Source organism: Sciurus carolinensis, chromosome 7 (assembly GCF_902686445.1).
Source record: "Sciurus carolinensis chromosome 7, mSciCar1.2, whole genome shotgun sequence".
In the NCBI taxonomy this organism is placed as follows: Eukaryota; Metazoa; Chordata; class Mammalia; order Rodentia; family Sciuridae; genus Sciurus; species Sciurus carolinensis.
In genome coordinates, this window is record NC_062219.1 from 114,745,923 (window position 1) to 114,768,292 (window position 22,370).

The following is a 22,370-nucleotide window of genomic DNA, read 5'->3' on the forward strand; positions in this document are numbered from 1 at the left end:
CCTGTTAAAAATGCTGCACAGGCAAACATCCAAGCTGTAGGCACCAAAGCTTACTGCCAGTTCAGATGGGGTCAGAAGCGTGATGAGATGAAGTAGTTAGGATGGGATCTCCAATCATCCCATGGCAGGGTGCGGGGAAATTATCTGTGAAATTCCCAAGTGGGTGGGTCTCCCGATTCTCTCTCAGGGATGGAATGGTGGAGACACTGACTTTCACCTTGAATCCAGCAAGCCTGGGGCTACAGCATCCTCAGTGTGAAGGAAGCCCCTTCTCCGCTCAGCTGGCTGAGCGGAGCCCCTGAGAGAGCCCAGGAGCTCCCCACCAGCATGACTCCTACAGTCTCCTCACAGAAGGTACAAGCAAAATAGAAGTTTGGCCAGAACATCCTGTAAAGGACTTTTTTCCCCCAATCACAGTAACGACTTATTGCTGGGTCATAAAATCAATTTAGTGGATCACAACAAGCATTAAAATATAGAATAGAAAATAGCGTGTGTCACACTCAGGTTAAGCGTTATCTTGTGAAACTGGCTTTTGTTTTATGTGTGTGTGTGAGAGAGAGAGAGCAGTGTGCTGCAATGTGATTTATTTCTTACTGTGGCTAGCAGCCAAAGGGTTTGAAAAACAGTGCTGTCAACATGCCTCTGTAGCTTCACAGAGAAATCACAGCAGTGGGAAGAGAGTGTGAGACAGGGAGTGTATTCTAAAAAATATGATTTATTTTAATGAGTATTAGAAAAAAATTAGCATACCAAACCCCCAGGAGTCCAATATATTGCTTAGGGTCAGGACCTCAGCTTCCCTGAACCCCATGAATTGTAAGTGGTGCTTAGGTGCATACAGACAAAAATGCAAAGAGCTGGTGGGCATGACTGCAGCCTGGGAGATGCTGAGAAGGGAGAAGAAATGAGCTAAGCAGAGTATGATTGACAGGGCAGTCCTCAGAGTAGATCACAACCTACGTGCTGTTTCATTTATTTGAACTCATTTTGTAATCTCTGAAGTGGGCATAATTACACTGGTCTGGTTGACCCCATGGGATGATCTTCCTGGTCAAAAGAGAAAATGTGGGTGACATTATATAAAGAGCATCAGGAATTATTACTGTCAATGGCAGGTGGTGATCTTCTCTTCTACAGAGATTCCTAACACATTTTTAGAGAGGTTTGCACTACAGTAAGAAAGAGTATGGGCTGGCAGCACATGGCCCTTCTACTTCTTTTTCCTCAAGTTTCTTCCAGGGCATTTCCCGGTGGAGACTCAAAATGGGGTGGCAGGTGATAAGACAGCCAGTGCAGCACATGGTCTGCAATTTGGAGATTACAAGAATGAAGGCCCCATTGAACCAGTTGTTCCTCTGTCAGTGCTTTGTTACCCTGTTCCTTTGTTACTAGGTTCTGCTTATCCTGGTGTTGTCTATAGAGTTATCACAGGGGAAGGTATTGGTGTGCAGCTCACTAAAGCCCACACCATGTGGGCCCTGCTCCACCATCAGCCTCCATGTGGCCCTTGGGAGGCTGCGGGTTCCCCTCAGGAAGCTGGGCAGAGGAGAGGATGAAACACAAGGAGCATGGGAAGGGTGGAGGCTGAGAAGTGTGGAAGTTGGCTCCTCTCCCATGAGAAAAAGAATGAGATGGTGTTCAGAGCTGAATTTTGTCCCTCCCCAAAACTCATGTTGATGTCCTAACCCTCAGGACCCTCCACTCTATATGTGGAGATAGGTTTTCAAAGTTCTATCAAGGTAAAATGAGATTCCCAGGGTGGGCTGTAATCCAATACAACTGGTGAATTTATAAGAAATGGACAGTAGCAAGACACACACAGAGGGATGACCACGCGAGTATGCAGCAGGAGAAGATGGCCACTATAAGCCCAGGAGTGAGGCCTCAGAAGAAACCAACCCTGCCAACACCTTGACCTCAGACTTGCCAGCTTTTGGAAGCATGAGAAGTCAGATTTCTGTTGCTCATGCTGTGTGACCTATGGCATTTTGTTACAGCAGCCCAAGCAGACTAAAAGAGATGGTGGGTTTTGTAGTGGAGGGAGGTGGGGAGCTTATGAGATGGGCTATGGGCACACGAGGAGGCTGAGGGCCCGTGGAGGCCAGCAGCTCAGCTACAGGCTTAGGAGGAAAGATGAGCCGGCGCAGGAGCCTGTGTGTGACAAGCAGCTGTGCAGTCTTGAGCTGTAGACATAGTTGGTTGAGACTAGAAAAGGAGACAGCTTACTTCAGTTGCTGTCAGTGTGGTCCCTTGGCCAGCAGTATCAGCACTGCCTGGGAATTTGTTAGAAATGCTGATCCTTCCAAGACCTGCGGATTAGATCAGAAAGTATGCAATTCCTAGAAGAAAACATGGGTCAACACTCCAACAATAGGCACAGGCAACAATTTTCTCAACAGGACCCCTAAAGCTCAGGAAATAATATCAAGAGTTAATAAATGGGATGACAGCAAAATAAAAAAGCTTCTGCACAGTAAAGGGAACAATGAAGAACGTGAAGAGAGAGCCTACAGAATGGGAGAAAATCTTTGCTAGCTACTCTTCTGACAGAAGATTAATATCCAGAATAGATAAAGAACTCAAAATACTTAAACCCCCAAACTAAATTACCTAATTAATAAATGGGCAAATGAACTAAACAGACACTGCTGAAAAGAAGAAATACAAATGGCCAACACATATATGAAAAAATGTTCAACATTTTAGCAATTAGGAAAACGTAAATCAAAACTATAACAGAATTTTATCTCACTTCAGTTAAAATGGCAGTCATCAAGAATACAAACAATAATAAACGCAGGAGAGGATGTAGAGGAAAAGGATCACTTTCACACTGTTGGGACGACTAGAAATGAGTACAACCACCATGAAAATCAGGATGAAGTTTCTTTAAAACCTAGGCATGGAACCACCATATGAACCAGCTATGACACTCCTTGGGATTTATCCTAAAGAATTAAAGTCAGCATATTATAGTGACATATGTATACCTGTGTTTATAGCAGCAAATTCACAATAGCTAAACTATGGAACTAGCCTAGGTGTCTGTCAGTGGATGAATGGATAAAGAAAATGTGGTCTGTATACACAACGGAGTTTAATTCAGCCATGCAAAAGAAATGAAATTATGGCATTGCAGGAAAATGAATAGAACTTGAGAACATCATGTTAGGTGAAAGATGCCAAATTCAGAAAATGAAGGGTGATATGTTTTCTCTCATATGTGGAAGCTAGAGAGGAAAGGAAAAGGAAGTTTGGGGGATCTCATGAAAATTAAAGGGAGCTCAGAATAGAGGAAAGGACCAGGGAGAAGGAGGAGGGGATGGAGGGGGAAATACTGGGGAATGATATTGGCTAAATCAAATAGTTGTATTGTGCATGTGTACAAATATGTAACAACAAATACCACCTTTATGTATAATTATAATGTACCAATAAAAATATGGGGTGGGCAGAAAACAGAAATGCAGATTCGTGGCACTACCCATAAATGCAGAGTCAGTAACTCTGGGGAGAGGTCCAGCAGTTCAAGGTGTATCAAGGCGAGAGTTGCTCACTGCATCACTGTAGAATGCTGGTTTTAAGTCCTTTGGGTATAAACTGAGGAGTGGGATCGCTGGGTCAAATGGAGGTTCCATTCCAAGTTTTCTAAGGAATCTCCTTACTTTCCAGAGTGGCGGCACCAATCTGCAGTCCCACCAGCAATGCATGGGTGTGCCTTTTCACATCAACTTTTTGATGATTAACCGAAAGAGCTTGTGAGGTTGAGTCCTGCAGGGAGGGGGTCAGGGAAAGTGGTTGCCATGGGAATTGGAACTGTGGTGCTGAAGGGTCCTTGGAGATGCAGATGGAAAGGAGAAATACAAGCAGTTGAACAATTTCAGTTCTATACCCCTAATGCCCCTCTCGGTCAGAAGAATAGAGCTGGGGGAACACAGGACCTTGGCACTTGGCTCATCCAAATCTTCTCAACTCTTTTTCTTCCCAAACCTTTCTCCAACCATATCCTCACCATCTAATTTAGAGATAGTCTTAAATGATGATGCTGGTCTCTCTAAGATGGATACAGAAGGCAGTAGGGATGAAGGAAGGGAGGAGGAAGATAAGGGAAAGGAGGAGCCATAGAGGCTGTTATTTAGAGTGCTAAACACTGTAAGGTCAGTTTCAGAGGTCACATTCATAAGTGTATTTTTCCTCTCATCACCTAATAATTGGGCTCACACAGGTGAACCAGGAGAGGACTATGTAAACACTTGTGATTCTCTTTACATGGGACAAAGGTAACAAATGTCAATGCATTTTAAACTATGACTCCTTCAACTAATCTCAGGTTTTTGTTTTGGTACCAGGGATTGAACCCAGGGGTTTTTAACCACTGAGCAACCTCCCCAGCCCTATTTTGTATTTTATTTAGAAACAGGGTCTAACTGAGTTGCTTAGGATCTCGCTAAGTTGCTGAGACTGGCTTTGAACGTGGATCCTCCTGCCTCAGCCTCCCAAGCTGCTGGGATTACAGGCGTGCACCACTGGGCTTGGCCTTATCTCATTTTAAAGTGATAAGGACATAGGGACCAACATAATGACCAACTAACTCTGAGAAGGCATCTTCATGCAGAGCTAAAACAATTCAATTTTAGAATGCAGCTTTCTGAGATTCTGGAGAAACAACTACTTAGAATTTTTTTTTTTCCATCTTCCAAGGTACATACAGCAAGTACTAGCTAGAGCACCCCCAAACAAAAGATGTCCTTTGTGTTTCCTACTGATCTGGAGAGAACATCCAAGTTTGAGGACTCTGGCAAAGGGATCCATCTATTAAACATAGATGGTGAACTTGCCACGTCAGGGTGATAACTGGGACCCTGGGTAATGTTCACCCTTCCTAACTGCCTTGAGGTGGACTGTGACAAAGGTCACATTAGTGGTTAATGTTGGCCAGGCACCTACCACGAGGAGCAGAGACTATGCAACATACATGACCCCACGCTTAACCAGAGACGGGGGACTGAATGACTTCCCCTCGTCAAGCGGCTAGGGCGCAGCCTGGTCAGCCCAGAGCCTAGCTTTGTAGCCCTCATGGCATAAGGTCTTGGCCAACACGCCACAATCCAGTGAGCACAGAGAGGCATTCATCCAGAAGGACGGAGGGGCAAGAGGAGCCTCAGAGGTCACAACACTGAGAGACATGAGCCGGGTTAGGAGGGGGTTAGACTGACACTCGCCCAGGTCACACTGACATGATTACTCCAAGGAGGAGGCTGCTGGGAAGCCAGGGCCACTTGGAAAAGGCAGTTTAAGAGACCTCAGAGACCAGGCTGGGGCATTTAGAGGGAAACCAGCACAGACAAGCTCGGACTGAGCAGGGCGTGGGGATGGCAGATGACGTGGGGGCACAGAAGACATGGAACTCTAGAACATGAGGTTTCTGGCCTCCTTGCGCCTCTAACTGCTCTGTAGCAAGGGAGGTCTCCTCCCCTTTCCTCCCTCCTACCACATTCTTTCCAAGCCTTCCCACTAGAACCCACCCTATCCTTCTAACCTACAGAGGTGTAACCTTGACTCCTCCCCGAATCCTCCCGACCTTCACCTCACCTTCCTTTGACCCACTATACCAGCCAGTGCCTGCTCTCTGCCAGATAGTCCCTGCTGGGACCACCAGGGCCGGCCCTTCACACATCTCAGGATGTCTCTCCACTGAGGAAGATCACAGTGCCTCCCCTGCTCTGCATACCCAAGGCATCTGCCTTGAACTCAGCAAGACAGAGGCCCACAGTGACACCTCAATAAGCCCATGGTGACTACTGCCCTCGAAGTCCTGCCATCACAGAGACTCATTCCAAAGCTGAATTCTGTAGGCCAATGACTTCTGCTTTTGTTTTTATAATTATCAATTTCCACACAAAGCGCAGCCATCCGTCGCTCCGTTACCCACCTTTTCCTCCCAGGTGCATATTCGTGCCCCTCTTATAATGAACCTCCTTCCTTGACCTGCAGTCACAAACCCTCACTCCATCATCAAAGCCTCATATCTTTAGTCCTCTGGTGGAAACTTTGCCCCCCATCCACCAGAGTCCTGCGAGCCAGAGTGAACTCTGCTGTCACAGGGCACAGGGAGAATGGTGACTGTCACCCTTTCCAGGCTCTACTGTGCCTCCCACAGTCTTTCATCCCTGGGGCCAACCCCCCTCCGGTACCCTTCCTGCTTCCTCCTGAGGAATCTTGCTCCACTAACCCACCTTCCTCCATGGCTTCGAATGTTCCTTCCCATGTTTCCATCCTCAACCCAGGAACATTGCTCACTGGTCTCAAAACCCACCCTCAAGCCTCCCCCATGCTGACCAGGATGTTTATTCTCAAACCTGCTCTTCCTTAGCTTCCACTCAGGTCTCCTTTCCTCATGGCTCAGTACCATCAAGCTCCCACTGTCCCCAAACGCCACTAAAACCCTTCTTGCTGAGGTCACCAGTAGCCTCCTAAGGGCAAAATCCAATTCAGTCTCATCCCAGACCCTAGTGTCCACTGCCTTCCTTTTGTCTGTCGGTCACACTGCTTTCAAACTTTGATCAGCTATCCTGCACTTTATGATTTCTTTGTGGTGTTTTCTTTCCAGGTCTTGGGCCTTAGAGGCTCAAAGCCTCCTAAGCATCTGTTTTAACAGTGCTCTGTGCAGCTATAGATGGTGCTGGTTTTATCTCCTCTGGGTTTGCCAGTTCCCATAAGGCTTGTAGGCAGGTTGGAGTCCCCACTGAGCCTGGTAGTGTGGAATTCAGTTGTGAAATGAAGGAAAGCTGGAAGGAGATGAGAAGCAACACAAGAGAGACACACGTGTTGGTCAGACTTCAAATCTCTCTCAAGATGGGGAGCACAGAGCATGCTCAGTTTTACCTCCCCAAATGGTAATACTCAAAATACTGTCAGTTCTACAGATACTTAAATCTTTTGAGTAACACTGCCTGCTTCATGACCCGGGAAAACTTCAAAGTTTCTTGGAAAGAACTTTCAGAAAGCTAGAGGAGAAAAGAAAAGGGCCGGAGGAACCTCATGGAAGTAGAAGATCAGTAGAGTAGAGGAAAGCAACCAGGAAGAGGGAGGAGAGGCAGGGAGGTGGAGGTACAGGGAACAGGACTGACCAAACTATGTTATGTTTGTATTGTGGCTTAGATGCAAGGTGTCCCCCAAAAGCTCCCATGTGAGATGATGCAAGAAGGTTCAGAGGAGAAATGATTGGGTTGTAAGAGTCTTAACTCAATCTGTGAGTTAATTCCCTGATGGGGTTAACTGAGTGGTAACTGAAGGCAGGTGGGGTGTGGCTGGAGGAGGTGGGCTTTGGGGGCATGGCTTTGGGTGTATATTTGCATTTGGCAGGCAGAGATCTCTCTCCTTCTGCTTCCTGATCATCATGTGAACCACTTCCCTCCAAGCACCCTTCCACCATGATGTCCTGCCTCACTGCGCACACTGAGGAATGGAGCCTGCTGCCTATGAACCCAGACCTCTGAAATCATGAACCCCCAAATAAACTTTTTCTGCTCTGATTGTTTTTGTCAGGTCCTTTGGTCACAGCAGTGAAAAACCTGATTAAAACAGTGCATTTATGAATAGGTTACAAGGATTCATAATTAAAATATAATTAAATTAAAAGGCATCAATTAAAGCATCAATTAAAAAATAATATTTAGAGGTGGTAGTAGAAACAAAAGGTCTGAGGCCAGCCAGTACTTCCCATAGCCTCTCGAAGGGACCCCTTTGACTTTTCTGGTCAGAAGGGTTCTCTGGAGAAGTTTCCATTCTCTTAATTCCCCAATAATATCACAGGGATCCTGTATTTCACATGGCTCATCTCACACTGCTTGGTTTCTTTTGCCTCCTTGGAATTTGCATATGCAAAAGGCCCATCAGAGACAACTCTCACCATAGGCAGGGATTTTCAAAGACTGCTTGGAACAGAAGAAAAAGCCCTTATGTATTAAAAACACCCTCAGGCGTCAAAAAAATGGGTGGAAAGCATAAATAACTTTGAAAAAGCTGCCTTCTTCTTAAAGATTTGAACCATTTGTCCAGTCACTATATGTCAAAGAATTTATGTGTGAACAAGCATTTCCTGGAAACACTTTAACCAATGGTACCACCTCTGGTAGCCTGAGTGATAAAGGACAAAAATGAAAAATATGGGAAGCTTTTCTGAATGCATTTGTATCTTGAGGGTAGATACCTTTTTGTCTGTCATAAATCATGGCTGTCCCCAACGAGTGTACATTCAGATCTCGTTCTTGTGCCTCGTTCTTCCAAGCTTGCCTCTACCTATGATTTTCCCTCTGTCTCACTTCCAGCTCCTTCTTACTCTAGTAGGGCTAGAGACCCTGGCAGGACAAGGGAAAAGCCAAAGCCGAAGCCTTCAGGCATTTGTCTGTGACTTCCTCTCCTACCCCTCTGGGCTTCCTGGTCTGCAGACTCTCTATTGCCTTCCGTAGAGTGGAAAGTTTTAATGTCCCTCATCTCTTTACAAATTAACACAGAAATTCTGCTGACGGGCCTTACCCTTTCCAAGGTTTAAATCCCAGGGCTCTTGAGCTGTGACAATTTAAATGAGCAAGATTTCCAAAAACTGATGAGTGAGGTTTTAAATGTCTCAGAGAAGCATGCTGGCAAATCCTCCTTAAAGACTTCTGTAGGACAAAGTGGTTGCTGAGCGGTTGCCCGCGGAAGCGGGTGTGTGCATGTGGGGTGGGGTGGCGGGAGGAGCTGTGGAGAGTAATTACAAACCGTAAGCTCTGAGAGAAATCTGAGGCTATAATCTTCCAACGAGCACATTTTAAGGATGAATGAAACAGAGCTGAAGAAGGTGAAGTCACTTGCCCAAAGTCACGGTGTCGACTTTAACTTAGACTTCCTGACTCCAAATCTAATACAGTTTCCTCTTCCCCAAGGCAATGGGGTACAGGTGTAAGAATGACCAAGCACTGATCAAAAAGCCCTGCCCGGCTCCGTGGTGAAGGCGCTGCCAGGCATGGGCACACCCTGCTCACACCTCTGCTTGGTCTCCTTGCTGCCCTTTGCTGTTTTACCTGAGAGTCTCTGGTGGCTCCGTCTTTGTCCCTCCCCCCACTCAAAGGTTAAATCTACTGTAAGAGGTTCAGGTTATTTAGGGGTAGACTTAACTTTTGTAGAAGAAAAGGAGAGGAAGTTTCAAGCTCTATACTATATTGCAAGAGCAGCTAAAATATACTTAGTTACTTCTATTTCTGGAAAACGTGGAGTAGACACGCTTTTTCCTATTCCTGGATACAACGCCCTGGATATTGTAGACGAAGTAAACTTCTGAAATTTCTGAAAGAAAGAGGGACTTAGGTAGATGGGCTAGGAAACTCAGGTTGAGGAACGACATGGAAGTGGTTTTCTTTCTGCCTCATGTATCCCAGACTTGGATTAGAACAAGCAGGCGGTGGAGATGTCAATCATCACAGATAAAAAAACAAAAATCCCCACAAAAACCCCTGCTGTCTTTAGCCAAAGAACCAGGAAAGGGGCAGCCTAGCAAGATGGAAAACTCTTAGAAAATAACCTCTTAACTCCAAGCCAGACGCCTCCAAAAACCTATTTTGTGTAATAGTCAAAATTCAACCATTCAATTAAAAATAATGACTTCTGTCAAGAAGTCAATCAGCACAGATAAAAAACAAAAAAACCCACAGAAACCCCTGCTGTCTTTAGCCAAAGGACCAGGAAAGGGGCAGCCTAGCAAGATGGAAAACTCTTAGATAATAACCTCTTAACTCCAAGTCAGACGCCTTCAAAAACCTGCAGTCTGACTCCTTGGCAAAGACTGAGCAGGGATTTAAATCTCAGTCCTCAGCCAGCAGTAAGAGTGTGCCCCAGCACCTCACCAGGGGGTCTCAGAGGAAGCCAAGTGAGGAGTTCTCATTCCCTCTCTACCTGGTGATCAGGAGCACCTTTGCCTTGGTGTCAAGGCACATGTTACCTGGGAGCAGTAACGGCACCACCCGCTGATCCTCTTACTCAGAATGAGGTTGGTGGAGGCCTGGGGGTACCTGGCAGTGGGCTCACTGCCCCCCAGCAGTAGGTGGAGCCCCTCCTAAGTGGCAGTAATGAGATCACACCCTTCATTCTCACCAGCGTGGAATCAATGAGGTCTGCTAACACAGGAGGCATCAATAAAATTCAGTTTTGTGTAATAGTCAAAATTTGAACATCCAATTAAAAATAATGACTTCTGTCAAGAACCAAGAAAATCTCAACTTGCATGAGAAAAGAGAACCCATAGATGCCAGCATTGAGGTAACAAGGGTATTAACAAGATCTGATGAACCGCCCATCAGACTTAATGAAAATAATTTAATCAGAAACAAATAAGCAATGGAAAGTCCCAGTCAAGAAAGAGAAAATCCAAAGAAGAACCAGATGGAAACTTTAGAACTAAAAGAAATAATTGAGACTAAAAACTCAATGAGTAATTTAATTCGAACCTGATCTCATAGACCTGCACATCTTCCTAACCTCCGACTTTGATGCACTTGATCTGTTTTTCACTGATATGATTATGAGTTACTGTCCTCATGGTTTTCAGAGACTGACTGAAATCCTAATTGCTTTTATGCTAATCGTTTACAAAAAAGTCATGCTTTGCCGTCTGGCTTATTGTTGTCCTAGCATGATCCCTGCCTTATGTAGGCCTTATCCAGTCACCTGCCATCTGCCACTGTGGATCTCTGGATAACTCTGCTGCTGAATGCCCTTAACTGTCCGCACCCCACCTGACAGGGAAGAAGGACTTTGGTTACTTCCCCCAAATTCATCCCCTTTCAGCAGAAAACAGTTTGGCGATGTCTTTGCCCATCTTTCCATAGAAATGGAATGTAGAAATTGTCAGCAAGGAAATGTAAAAGTGATCCCCTTTATGCTTTGAATATAGCCCTAGCTGCTTAAAACAAGAACAAAAATGAAACCAATGAGTAGGTTCAACAACAGAATGGAGGAAACAGAAAAGAATCAATGAACTTTGAGGACAGAATGACAGAAATGAACCAATCTGAACAACTGAGAGAAAAGACTGAAAAAAAAAGGAAGGAAGGAAAAAAGAAAGAATAGAACCTCCTCAGACACCTGAGGATTATAACAGAAGATCTAACGTTGATGTCAACGGAGCTCCAGAGGGAGATACTGCTATTTAAAAGACTGAGAGTGCTTGCCTTCCAAGCACAAGGCCCTGAGTTAGATCCCCAGTACCGCAAAAAAAAAAAAAAAAAAAAAGCAAATGCACATATATATATGGGCTGGGGATATGGCTCAGTTGGTAGAGTGCCTGCCTCGCAAGCACAAGGCCCTGGGTTCAATCCCCAGCACTGCAAAAAAAAAAAAAAAAAAAAGACTGAAAAAAAAATCTCTTGAATTTGGAAAAAGATAAACCAACAATTCAAGAAGCTGAGCACCACAAACAGAATATCATCAAACTTAAAATTTGCAAAGAAGAAATTGTGAAAGCAACAAGAACAGGGCAGCCTCATCTATAGAAGAAAAGCAATTTGAATGAGACAGAATTCTCGCCAGAAGCCAGAAGGAACGGGCATAGCATTTTTCAAGGGAGAGAAAAGAAAGGGCAATACAGAATTCGGTGCCCAGTAAAAATATCCAGGAAAGAAGGAGAAGAATGAAAAGAATTTATTGTCAGTCCACCTACCCTAAAAGAGTGGCTGAAGGAAGTTCCTGAAATAGAAAGGGAATAATAAAAGAAGAAACCTGAGGACCCCAGGAAGGGAAAAGAATGAGGGAAACGGCAAGAACGTGGTAAATACAATGTTCTCGCCTTCTTGAGTTTCCTGTAATAGATTTGATGGAGCTGTGCTTGATGTGGTTCTCAGTGCAGGCAGATGAAAACTTCAAGACCATTACATACAGGAGAGGGTACAGGAACCTAGAGGAAATAAGTGTCCAACTTTAATTCATAAAGGATGGCACCAATGAACGGTGGTAAGTTGTTTACATTATGTTAACATCTACAGCAACTCCAAAAGAAAAAATTCTACAGGAAGATACATTCCACAAACACTAAATGGCGTTCTGAAAAATGTTCATCTAACTCACAGGAGGTCAGGAAAAATGAAACAGAGAAGACAAGAAAATAAAATGGCAGACTTAAAGCCTAAGATGCCCATTATTGCACTAAAATGAATCCTGTAAAGGCATCAATTAAAGGACTAATTGGTCAAGTGGATAAAAATATACAGTGGGACTACAGGCTGTCACTTAGGAAACTGACTTCAAACATAAAAATGTTGGTAGGTTTAAAGTAGAAGGACTGAAAAGGAGATACTATGAACATACTAATCAAATGCAAGCAAGAGTAGCTATATTAATTCCAGAAAAAGTAGATTTCAGAGCAGACAAAATTACCAAGGACATCAAATGATACTAAAAGGGTCAGCTGGCCAAGAAAACATTACGACTCTAAATGTGTATGAACCAAAAAACAAGCTAGCCGGAAAAAAGGTGAAGCAAATGCTGATGGAACTGAAAGAAGAAAGAGACAAAATCACAATCCTAGTTGGAGATGTCAGCGCCATCTCACAGCTGAGAGAACAATAAGACAGAAGCCTTCGTGAACTAGAACTACGTCCCCAAGGATGCAGAAGAACTCACCGGACCAACAGGGTCCAACGTGCGTATGCGTTTATATCACTCCATCCAAGGAGGGCAAAAGATATTCTAAAGTGGCCATAAAGTATATACTAGGATAGATCACATCCTAGGGCACCGAAATCACCTCGACAGAGTTAAAGGATTGAACTTGTAGAGAGCGCATTCTCTAACAGCAATGGAGTTGAACTAGAAATCAAAAACAGAAGATAAAATGAACAACTCCAAACACCTGGAGCAACATACTGCTGAATAGTCAAAGAGGAAGTCTCAAGGCAAACTGTATTTCATAACATATATCTAGATATATTAAGGCAGCACTGAAAGGGAAATTTATAGTGCTTAAAATTACATTAAAAAAAGAGGAAAAATCTCAAATCAATAATCTAAGCTCCCACCTCAATAACCGAGAAAAAGAAGAGCAGAATAAACACCAACCAAGCTGAAGGGAAGAAGTGATCCAGATAAGAACAGAAATCAATGAACCTGGAAGCGGAAAAACAACAGAGAAAATCAGTAAAACAAAAACTGTTTAAGAGATTAATAAGATAGACAAATCTTAAGTAAAAATAATGAAGAAAAAAAGAGAGAAGACAAATTATCTATACCAAAAATGGAATAGCAGGTATCACTACAGACCTGTATACAGACCTATAATAAATTAATATTATGTTGATGATAAAGCCACACAAAGTCCAAAAAAATTTAAAAAGCTCATGATTTCTCATGAAAATTCTTAACAAATTATCAGCAAATAGAATTCAACAATATATAAAAAGCCAGCCTCAAAAGGTCAGTTATGGTATAATTCCACTGCTATAACATTTTCAGGCTGACAAAATGGGAGAGAAAGAGAACAAATTAGTGTTGCCGAGGGTTCAAGGTGCAGTAATGGTGATGGGGAGCAGGAGGCCAGACTTTGTGGTGATGAAATTGCTCCCTCTTTGTCTTTTTTTTGCAGGGTGGGGTGGGTACTAGGGATTGAACTCAGGAGCATTTGACCACCGAGCCACATTCCCAGCCCTATTTTGTATTTTATTTAGAGACAGGGTCTCTGTGAGTTGTTTAGTGCCTCACTTTTGCTGAGGCTGGCCTTACACTCAAGATCCTCCTGCCTCAGCCTCCCAAGCCTCTGGGATTTCAGGCGTGCACCACCATGCCCAGCCGAAATAGCTCTTTCTTGACTGAGGTTCTCGTCAGTCTATATACACCATAAAACAGCATAAAACTGTACTCACGTTGTACCATCATGTTTCCGGGTTTTGATATTGTGGAAGATGTGACCAGTAGCAGAACTGTGGGTCCCACAACACCTTTGCCCAAGTCAGTATTTGTAGCTGCTCCTTCCAGTTAATTCATTAGAACTCTGCCACACTGTCACCAAGGTGCCAAAGAGACCATTGGTTGGCACTGAGCTTCTTAAATCCGTGTTCTTCCTGCCCCTCTTTGGCCTCTGGAAAGGAGATGGCGAGGTTGCCTTGGCTCACGTGAACATCCTATGTGTGTCCATGATCTTAAGCCAGAGTTCCCGTGCTGAGTTTGGAGTCACAGCGGTGAACTTGGAAGGTGACAAAGCCAACATTGCTGGCGGAGAGGAGATACAGGAGCACAACACACCAAAGCTACAGGCTCCAGGTGGGCAGGAAGCAGAACCCAATTACTTCCAGAATCAGTTTCCCTCTCAGGGCCCTGATGGCTCTAAGAACGCAGGGCTGGAAGTGGCAGGCTGCTGCAAGGCCTTCGCATTTATTTCCGCCAAGCACCCTGTGAAATCTTTACATGCACGCAGCACTGTAAAAGCTGACAGCAGGCTCACCAGACATGCTGGCATCTGAGTCTCCTGGCCCGGCTGCAGGAAGCAACCAGGGCATAGCAAGCAACTCTGTGGGTGACTGAACCAGAGTTACCACACAAGAAGAGTGTTCCTGAGGAAGTAGAGCAGGTAGCCAAGGACTTCCTTCCACCTCTGACCACGCCGCGTGTTCCTAAATAGAAGGGGAAGCTAATTCACAGCGAGTTCAAACAGGCTGACCTTGGGGATCTTTATTCCACAAGAGCTGATTCACTCCAGCGCTACATTTGACCAAGATGCTGAGACATTCTATTGTGCGTGTATTTCCATTAAAATTGCTTCTTAGAAGTCAAGCTAATTATACACCAGGATATGTCTCTGATATCCTGATTCATTTGGGAGCAATTTTATCCCTTACATTATAACTCAAAGCCTGTCTCTGTGTGGGAATTCCACTGTTATAGTTTGGTCCTGGAATATCCCCCAAAAGCTCATGTGCTGAAGGTTTGGCCCCCAGCTGGTGGTGCTCTTGGGAGTTGGTGGAAACTTCAGGAGATGGGGCCTTGTTGGAGAAAGTAGGTCACTGAGGCTGTGCTGTTGAAGGGTGTATTTTGTGCCTAGCCCTTCCTATTCTCCTGCTCTCTTTCTCTCTCTTTCTCTCTCTCTCTGCTTCCTGGCCTCCATGAGGTGAGCACACTACTCTACCACATATTCCCACCCATGATGTTCTGTCTTATCACATGCCCAGAGACAACAGAGCCAAGACCATGGACTGAAACCTCTGGAACTATGAGCCAAAGTAAACCTTTCCTCCTTTAAGTTGATTTTCTCAGGTATTTTGTCACAGTGATGGAAAGCTGATTAATACACATTATCAATGCCCTCGATCCCCATAAACAACCACTGGATTCCTGTGGTGGGGAATGAGGGACACATGGATACTTAGTTTTACCAGCTCCTAGAACTGCATGGTGGGGCAACCAGTTGAAGCCTAAGCACACCCCAAGGGCTTGGTCTTCTCTGCATAGCAGGTTGATTCTGTAAATGATCTCATTACAAGGTAGACTCAGTTCAGTGACTGGCATTCAAGTTCTTTATCTCCTCACCTCAATAAAAACTTAAGGGTCATCTTGCAGAGATGAGTCCCTCCTCTCACTAAGCACAGGAAATGAGAACTGGCACTTGTACCAGAACCTGGAGCTCCGAACTTGAAAAAGGTTCACCAATGTGCCAGGATCTGGAAGCTCTTCAGCATCTTAAGTCAGCTCGAAGCAAACGTATTCTGAAGGCTTAATAACAAACGCCAAGTCTTGAGGATAGAGTTAAGAAACCACTGCTGCAGCAGTTCTCCAGGAAATATCCAGTATGTTACTTGGAAGTGTCGCAGTTACTAATCACCAACTCTTTTATGGCATTTTCAGCCCACGTGTACATCTCTGATCTTAAAATTCTGGGCAAATTTACCACATAAGGAATAGTATTTGAGCCAGGTGTGGTGGTACATTCCCATATCCCAGCAGCTTGGGAGGCTGAGGCAGGAGGATCATGAGTTCAAAACCAGCCTCAGCAACTCAGCGAGGCTCTAAGCAACTCAGTGAGACCCTGTTGTTAAATAAAACAAGGGCTGGGGATGTGACTCAGTGATTGAGTACTGGGTTCAATGCTTAAGGACTAGTATTTGTACATGATCCAACCTGTGAAGTGTGTCCACACATGCTACGCTCAGTGGACCCTCAACTGGTCCTACAAGGTCACAGTAAGATCAACACACATTTTCGGAACACAGATTCCACTGCAATGGAGCACAGACAGCCCTTTGGATCCTTCTCTGCCTCCAAAATACACCGTATTCATTTCTCAAGGAAGTGTGCCAAAATGCCAAACCCAGACCTATCCATATCTATCGCCAATTTATGGAGTTTTATTTACAAATAGTTCTCATTTAATGAGACAGTCATGAAAATCACTTATATTTATTTCCTATGATTTCTTTTTAATAAATGTCACCAAACAACTGAATTCATCAGTAAGACTTTCTAATGAATTAAAATATTCCCCATAATTGGCGTCTCAAAAAGAAATACGATTTCTTTTTGTAGCTTTAGACTCAATAGAAACCAGAGAGTTAGAGGAAAGATGCTAAAATACAAAGCCTGGAGCTGGGTGGGCAGGAATACACTTCAGTCAAATAGCTCCAGGCGACGGCTCGGAGCTCCTGGCACTTCTTCATCTCGGGAAGTGGAAGGACTGTGTTATTCTTCTACCTGATGTTTATTTCTCAGCAGTCTTCAGAATCCTCGTGAAAAATCAGGGGCCATGGGAGAGGGGAACGTTGGTTAAAAGAAAAGAGAGAAAGAAAAGAAAATTCGACATTTCCTTTGTTAACTCTTGAGTAGGAAAAAAGTCTGTAACTGCATAATGGCAGTAAGCAGAAAATTCCAAGTTTATATTCAATTGCACATCCAGGAAATCATCATTCACGAAGTGTAAGAAGTATGCCAATTATGTATTAAGTGCTATTTTACAGCCATTTCAAAATCTGACTAAATATTTCTCTAGAGGACAAGGGTGTAGCTAAGTGGTAGGACTCTTGCCTAGGCCCTGGGGTCCATCCCCAGCACCACAAGCAAACAAAATTAAAGGTGTAAATGAATTTTTTTGGAATAGCTAATTCATGCTTAAGAAGTCAAGGTTGTTAATGGATGGTTCATGATTGAAATGTTGAAAGTGTACAGAGAGAAGCCTTCTTGACATTCAGTCTCCCACCTGGAGGACACTTGTATTCAGTTTCTACTGTGTAGGAATAAAATAACTGAAATGGAGGTGAGCAGGTATAAAACACAGTCTTCTCCCCCTTCCCTCTTTGTACAAATGAATGCCTGCTTTTAACTACGGCTCTAATCTTTTCCCCTTGACTATGTCTTCGAGATTTTGGAGTACCCACAGGGATCCCTCATTGCTTCATGGCTGTATAGTATTTCATTGGTGGATATACCATAATGAAACCAGCCCCTGCAGATAGCATTGCCTTACTCACTAGGTGTGTGTGGATACCCAGCTTTCAGTCTTCATTGATTCTTGATATCCCAGAATGCCTTGGTTTGACACATTTCACTGCACATCTAAGAATCCTCATGTCCTCAAGAGTAGTCCAAGAGAAACTGAATAGAATGATCAATCAGAAAGACTTAATGCAGATTATGGCTCTTGTCTTTGGAACAGAGAGCTGCAAAGACGGAGCATGATATTCCAATTAGACATTGTCGATACTTCTCCGGCTCAATCTACTGACCTGAATACTTCTAGGAATGCTTCAGCAGAGACATCAGCAGGAGTCTTAAATATTGTCTGGAAATTGATTCTGACTGCTTCATAAACTCCATTCATAACGGGCAGCAGATTCCAGCTCTCTCTCTTCAACAGGTAAATGTGCCCCATTGGTCTTCTATTTGAAGAAGAAAAAAATGGACTTGTTCAACTCAAAAGCTCAATTGGTATACACTTGCCCCAACTTGTACAGTTTCCATTCACAGGTCAGTCTTTAAAATGCTCCTGGATTTGGTATGATGAATCTCAACATGTGTGTCTTGAGGCTAAAAATCACGAGTACATTTTCCTGCCTTTCAGTTTATCTGTTTTCTTCTGCAAAAAATGTTGTTGTGGTCCCTCCACACACTAACTGTGCCAGCTTGTGCTTTCCGATAAACACCCTTCTCTGTGAATTAGAAAGACCAGAGGCCACAATGGATGCAGGGCCACATCTCACTACTGCACAGGTGTGCAAGTTTTGGGTATAAGAATAGCTTAATGGCAAGTCCACCAACGCAAGCAATCGCATTCCCACTCTGGGGATCTTGTGTCATGGGGTCTGTATCTGCCTGACTGCAGTTGATTCCCACTCTGGGGATTATGTGTCATGGGGTCTGTACCTGCCCCCTCAGTTGGTTCAGCTCCTGTACCGTCTGCATCACCCCTAAGTCAACTTGCTTGTATGCACGAAGGCAAAGATGAGCTTTGAGAAGTGTGCACTTTCCCACGCACTTCTAACCTATCCTGCAGCTCCTCAGGGGTGGGAGCAAAGCTGTTGCTGGCATGGTGCTCCCAAGGCCTGGGGTGAAGAGTAGAACTGGTCCCCCCTCAGCTCTGCCCTGATGCCACCATCATCAGGTGGAGCGTGTCTGCCTGTTGCTCAACTGATTAACAGTGGTGTTAGGCGTGTGATCTTTCACGAACCTGGGTGAGGCTGACGGGTGCAGTATCAGATGGCGTCACAAATCTGATTCTCCAATGACCCTCTAATTTCGTTTACCCACTTCCTTTCAATTTTTTATGATGTAGCTTCTCAATTCCATTCCTCAGATTCCTGGCTTCCGCAGCTATAAGCAAATATCACCAATGATTTGTGAATCCTTCCAGAAACTTCCACAGATATATGAGCAAGTATACTCCAAACCCAAAACGTGCATAGCTGCACTTTAATATTCTTTCATCGATTCCTCCCTATGTTTGTTATTAGTACATCCCTTTGGAGTGGACAGACCAGGGTCAGCAAGATGGTCTTTCAAAAGTCAGGTGTTGAATCAATACATTTCCTCTGAGGTGGAGTCCGAGGCCCCTTCCTGAGATTTTGGCAGTCCATTTATTACCAGAAGCTCATTAACAAAACATCTCCTAGGCAGATATCTCCAGGTGAGACTTGAAACATTTTTATCATGAAAACTCTTAATCATACACAAAAGTAAAAAGAAAAACAAGGATTCTGAGGTTTGGAACCAGTCACCCAGGTCCACCATCCCTAATCGGTATCCAATCTTGCTGTTCCACTTACCACTTTCTGGATTATTTTAAAGAAGATCACAGGCCAAAATTCATCCTGAAGGGACCTTTAAAATAAATGAGTGAGAACAAAGCCTTCTGAGAGGGTGCAGTTCACTAACATCTTCCAAAGTCAGAAGCTGACTTGTGGCCAATCCCACAGACGTCACCCTCCCTTCCCAGCAGGGTCCCTGCCCCAGCCCACGGCCCTGCGCTGCCCACTGGCTTTCATTGTTGGGATTTTATTTATTTTTCCTAAACAGAGGGGAAGAGCCAAAAGGACCTAACTAAAGCATCAGAAGGGATGGATGTGGTATCGAGGACCAAGGACCAGGGCAGAAGAAAGACCGCAGGAGGTGTTATTCACCCACACCGAGTTCTGGAAAGGGCTCGCTTTCTCCCTGTTCTCCTGGCCTAGACAGGCTGACCACGTCGAGCCTCCTAACTAACAGTTCTTCTGCCCTTTCCCACCAATACCACTGAGCATTGATGTTTCAGATTTTAAAAATAAATGGTCTGCTCAAGTCTACTAAAGCGGAAGCCAGATGATAAGGGTCTTTCAAGATCTTCCCAATGGACATACTGGGTTTAGAAGAGGTAGGAAATAGTGGACAGAGTCAGGATAGACTGGACAGCAATTAGGGATGCACACACACACACACACACACACACACACACACACACAGGCTTGAGACTCTTCAACCTTCAGGCAGTCCAGAAACAGGTTAGAAAAGGGTGATGCTCCTAAAGTCTTGGCTGAAATACAGAAAAATGTGTTGGGTTAAATGTCAACATGGGCAGAATGGGTCAGTGCAGACCTTCCAGCCCACGCCAGGACACTGTGACAACAGAAACCTAGAAACCGGAACACATTCACAAGGGCTTAAGCACTCGGATGTTTTAACAGAAGAGGTTTGTGCTGGCTTAGTGAGATTTTACAAATAAGACACTTGTACACTTGAGTTACTCCCTTTTATTACTCCTGGGAAGAGACGCATCAGGATGGGATTGGTCCTGTCTGAAGGCCACATGTTTCAAGCAATATGCTGGGCTAGGGCAACGTGGCGTTCCGACGTGGAGGCCACCCTAGGGAAAAGAAAGAGTGTCCCGGACTCCAGGGCGTAACTGAAAGAAAGGGAATCGAGGCCTACTTCAGAAAACAGAAGGCGGGAGAGCCTGGCTTGCACTGATGAGACATTTCTGAAGGGCAAGCTTGAAGCCAGACACGGTCTGGGAGCCAGCTGAGGGATCTGGGTCTAGTAAGATGGGCATCTAGGTGAAAGAAACTGGGTGCTATGATTTGGATATGGTTTGAATGTGTCCTTCAAAGGTAAGTTTTCCCCAGTGAGGTAAGGTTGAGAGGCGGTAGGACCGTCAAGAAGGGGGGTCCAGTGGGAAGTCCTTAGGACACTGGGGTGTGCCCTCAGAAGGAATAAAGGTAGTTCTCGCAAGAGCACTGTTGTGAGAAGAGCAAAACTGGCCCCTCCTCTCGTTCTGGCTTCCCATCTCATCACGTGTTCTATTCCACACGTATTCTTATTAATGTGATGCCATCCCTCAGAGCCAAGCAGATACTGGCACCATGCTCTCAGAACTCCAGAACTGTGAGCTAAATGTGTTTTTTTTCTATATAAAGCACCCAACCTTGAGTATTTAGTTATAGTAACAGAAAACTGACTAATACAATGGGAGCATCTGACTCACGGAGGGTTAGAGAATGGTAGTCTGGAAAAACTTATACGTAATGTGTTCACTAATAACTCTAGGCTGATTATAGAAAGCACTACCATAAACCAAAGGAGGTTCTTTTCCAGGTATGAAAAGGGTACAGTTGACTCAAGTCCGTATTAATCAGTCATTTCTTGAAAATGTCAGATTCTTCATTTGTGTTCATTGGATCCATATTAAGCAATTTAATTTAAGAAAGGGGAGGTGGCTCAAGTAGGTTTAAAGCAGAAACTGGAGCCTGCTGCTGACTCAGAGCAATGACATGTCTCCTCCAGGACCATTTACTCATGGTACCAAGTACTACCTAACTCTGGACTAAAGTGAGAAGGCCAGACAAATATTTATTCATGGAGAGAGACTAATTATGACACTGAATTTTGATCTTGTTAGCACAGCACAAACTATTCTAGCCAAAGGTATTCTATGACCTTGGCTTCAATATTACATGAACTAATTCTTCATCCTTGAAGTGTTTGAGAATTAAGTATGGGTATTTGTATAAATTAACTATTCTTCATCATGTCTAAGTGACTTACTCTTTTCAGTTTTGAATTTCAATAGCAGCCACTTCCCCAACAGTACCACAGAATCAGTCTGGAGTTGTCTGTCTCTTTCTAGGAGAAAGAGCATCTTCCAGCTGTCTCACACACGGTTCTGTCCTGGGGCGGTTTGCTGCTTTTAGAATGTGGCTTTAGGTGAGGTTCCAGGATTGCTAGTTGATGCTATAATGCTCATCTCTAAAGTAATAGGTGTTGTTTTTCCACCTTCATCTTCCTGGTATCATTTGAAATTACTAGAGTTCAGCTTGATAATGCCTTTAAACTGCTTCATTTTTAAATTTTTGAACCAAAAATTGAACCCAGGGATGCTTAACCACTGAGCCACATCCCCAGTCCCCCTTTTTTATATGTATTTCTTTTTAGAGACAGAGTCTTACTAAGTTGTTTAGGGTCTCACTAAGTTGCTGAGGCTGGCCTTGAACTTGCGATCCTCTTGCCTCAGCCTCCTGAGAGGCTGGGATTACAGTTGTACACCACCTAAACTGCTTCAGTTCTTTGCCAAGAACAGTCTTTAATGCCTTCACAGTCATCTAAGTGAAGAGAGGCAACAATTAACAGGAAAACCACCAGGGTCAAGGGCAGAGGGGAATAAAAGGTCTTTTGCATAACTGTGCTCCCTGAGCTGGGAGGTTGCATGGCCAGGTTGACCTTGGTAGGTGAAAGGGTGCATTTTGCATTCGCCTCTTGAATACATCCTGTGTCCTCATCAACTCACTAACAAGACTGGGAAGAGCTTCCAAGGGGGGCCATATTCAGTGAGCAGGGCAGGTGATGCTCCAGATCAATTTTATCAACAATTAGAGACGTGGCCCCAGAACCTA